We start from the raw sequence: 4,093 nt of genomic DNA on the forward strand, positions 1-4,093 counted from the left end.
AAGTTTACCAGTTATGAAATTGTATAGATATTTTTATAATGATTCACAATAAAATTGCAATCCAATCTTAAGAAAAATTACATTACGATAATAAGTTAACTATTCTGCACTGGGCAGTCATTTATCGAGTATTAGTTATTTTATTCAAATCCATTAGACAATGGGGTTGATTACACTAATTAACTAATTAGTAGCATGGAGCAACAAGTGGGGTGGTTTTTAACATGTATATTTAAAAAGCTTTACATATTGACCTCACAATTTATATGAACTTTAAGTTACTATTACCTTATAAACCAAATATATTATATCTAATTTAATTAACATCTAATTCTTAGTTGAAAATTTAATAATATGTTGCAATAATTCAAAACAGAACATTAATATATTTTTCATGATTTTTGAACATATGAAAGTGTGTTTATTAATTATATTATGTAAACTACACATTATTTCTAACAAAATCTATACAATAAGAAAATATTACTAGAGTACAAGGCTAATTATTTCTCTTCAATTCTACATGTTAAAAGAAAATTATCAGCACTAGTTTTACTAATTTATCAATTTTCTATGAATTACTATGTATTTCTTAAGCCTACTAGCAACTAACTTTGATATTTAAATTTGATCATTAAACATTCAAAAACCGAAGTCGACCTTTAAAGCAAAGTTGCAGATCTTGGTCTAAAGATTCTAACAAAATTTAGTTTACTATTTTATGATTTTTCCTTGAAGAGATATAGTATTTATAAGTTGGCAACCAAATTTACATAAGGAGGTCCCTCGGCACTATTCCTCTGAGTCTATTCTTTTGCACAAAACCCCCTGAAGTTCTATTTCTTCTAACCCGAAGCCCTTGGACTGGGAACCGAGACAGAGTAAGGCGGGGCGGCCGTGTTCCGGCGACGGCGGTCACCGGCGGCGAGGTCCAAGTGCAGGAATAGGGTCAGGAGCTTACTGTGGTCTCGTTGCGCTACGTGTCGTGGACGGGGATGGCCGGAACAGTGGGGTTCGACTTGAGCCCGAGGTGACGGCGGAGGGGTCACCGTCGACGGCGGAGCTCCGGTGGCGAATGTCGGCAAGTAACCTGCGCACGAGAACCAGTGAGTCGTGGGGAACGTGTACGTGCCATCAATTGGATGAAATCATGCTGGATCGAGGGAATTCGACGGAGACCGATGCGGCGGCGGCGAGGAAGAACGCCGGTGAGCGTCGGGGAGGCACTGTGATGCACCAGAGGGTCAATGGATGGGTCGTACAGCTTCAGGGTGATGATGTGGTGCTGTTTATGGGGTTGTGGGGGCTCGGGACTGCGTGAGTGGTGCTGCCCACGGTGAGGCCGAGGCGGCGGCGGATGGTGATCGTCGGCGACGAGGTTTCAGTGGAAATTGGAGTGCCACGAATGGGCGAGGAGCACCAGTGGATGACGGGAAAGCTTGTGCAGGTGTTGGTTGGGGCGGAGGAGGTCCGGTGTGGGCTGCCCACGGGCGTGCCGTGCGCAGCCGGAGTGGAAGATGATGGCGGCGGTGGAATGCAGCTCGAGTACTGGAAATTAGACGCTGGGAGTAGCAGAACAGAACGTAAGTGTTGATGTGGTGCTGCTGCGCGCGAGAGAGAGGGAGTTAAGGCATCGGGGTGGCCTGTCCACGGTGACCAGGAGGTGGCGGCCGGCGGAGGCCTCGGGTTGCCGTGGCGCGCGCGCGTGAGGCCAGGAAGAGAGAGGAAAGTAGTCGAGACCGGGAGAGGATGACGCGTGGGAGGATATGCCAGCAGGAGGTGGAGCTCGGGGCGTGGTATCGGCGGCGAGCGGCGGTGGCAGAAGCGGCGCAGAGAGGGAAGCGGCGCGTGCCAGAGGAAGACGAAGCAGGGGGTGTCAGGGGGACTTGTTCATAATTTCCAAAGAGTTCAGGGACCCCTCTGTAAACTAAAATTTTCCCACTGCTACAAATATCAAATGGAAAAGTGCTCAACATGAAAGTTGTAGAGTTATTCAAACTCTACAACATTGCTTTAGGGCTTGGGTTCAGAAATTCAAAGTTTACAGCTATTTGGATTACATTTTGAAACAAGATTGAATTTAAATTAAATTTGACTTTGCCCACCTAAATTTGATCAAACTTTGGGCATTTTCACAAATTTTCTATCCTGTCATGATTACTTGTACTTTTACACACCAACCCTTAAGTAAATTTGAATTTTGACTTTTATATTCCAACCATTTCATATGTAACCCTTATATTTGTTTTAGTTACACATAAGCCCTTGCTTTCATACAAAGTCTATTTCTTTTAGATTTTAACTTAATATTTGTGCTTTTCTTTGCTCTAGTCAATGAATTTGACATTTAAGAGTATTTTCACACAATTGCACATAAGAACTTATGAAATCCATAATTTGCTATTACACCCCTAGTCCTTTGTACAAACCTTAACATACATACAACACACTAATACCTAGTGTCCAGATTCTAATTACAGGAATATTACACTGGCGCTCCACCGAACGAAGCCAGTCGTCCGCCTGGAGTGGGTCCGTGGCGTGAGAGAAGGTCGGAGGATGACCTCTCAGAAAGTCCGCACGCTGATCACGGGGCTGAGGCGGCGGTGGAGGCGGTGGCTGAGCGTGGATATGCTGCAGAGCCTGAACAGTATTGTTCAGGGTAGCCATCATCTACATCTGGAGCTGGAAGAACTACTCCGGGGTCAGTGGTGGCGGCATCGGTAGCAGCTGACCAGTACTCTGGTTGTTCTGCTCTTGCTGGTCAGAACCGGAACCGGTGCGCCTGGTGTTCACCATCTGATTGCAACAAATGAAATTTATGAGAAGGAGATATTGTGCAGCTGCGGAAATGAAACTTCGGAAGGATATGGCAGAAAAAAAGGAATACAGGTTTTACCCCCAACGATCTAACTCAAATTTTATTAGTTAGTTCAAGTTGGGTTAGGGTCGATTTGCATGAACAAATTTAACTACTAAACTATGCAATCAACCAAAGATCCAAATCATACATTTGCACAATAACAACCATTCAATGTTCACAACTTAGTCGAGTTTATCACACCACTCGACTAACACACTCGTTCTAGCGTACATTTTTTTATCGGGACAACCTAAGCTTTTAACTTATAAGATTAGGCGAATCAAGCCAACGTCTACGGAAAACTCAAGCTATTTCTCAGAAAAGACAGGAGTGATAGCAAATCAAGGGCTTAAGACTCCAGGAATAGAAGCAGAAAATGATGGTTGAAGATTTGCGGAAGCAAGACAAGAGAAAAGAAGCCCTAAAACTCGTCCAATTCTATCTAGGCTTCGTCCTACAGTCAACACGGCTCTGATACTAATCTGTCACACCCGATTTATAAGAACATAAATCGAGCAATCATATATGCGCCAGGATCAAGTCACGCATATATACAACAGATTATCAAGATATCACAACACATGTCACGAATAAAAGCGTATAAATTATAAAATGAATATCTTTATTACAACTGAATCAAGAATCAGTTCAAGGATTGCGGAAGCGTAAAATGAATACATAAAGAACTGGGCACCACAGGGACGTCGACTGGGAGACAAACGCCTAGAAGTCGTCGAAGCCGCTGACGTAATCCTCCACGTTTCCGGGCACTGAGCAGCAGTCGAAGATATCCAAAATAGAACAGAAGAGTAGAGAGGCAAGTGTGAGTACAAACTAGTACTCAACAAGTACAACACAAACTATGAGGCTCTAGGCTAGCTGACTCAACTGCATTAGCTTTTAGTCTTGGTAAATTTTATTAAAGCTAGTTGCTACCAGTGGATGAGTTACCATAAACCCAATTGCATAATAAATTAATCAATATTAATTAAGAACTACTGAGAACCATCCAAACCAAAACCACCCGGGGAATCTCCCTAACCAAAGGTTGATAACCCCACTAATCAAAAGGAGGATCTGGGCCGCTCATGATTGTGAGCACAGCTGATATATCAGTTTTACACTCTCGAGAGGTTGCACAACTTTACCCACAAGTCGTGAGCTACGCTAGTTGTTCATCACACTTCCTTATGTGAGATGGCTAGCAAGCACACTACGAGACCGTTACAA

This window comes from Panicum hallii, unplaced genomic scaffold (genome assembly GCF_002211085.1).
Source record: "Panicum hallii strain FIL2 unplaced genomic scaffold, PHallii_v3.1 scaffold_24, whole genome shotgun sequence".
NCBI classification, from domain to species: Eukaryota; Viridiplantae; Streptophyta; class Magnoliopsida; order Poales; family Poaceae; genus Panicum; species Panicum hallii.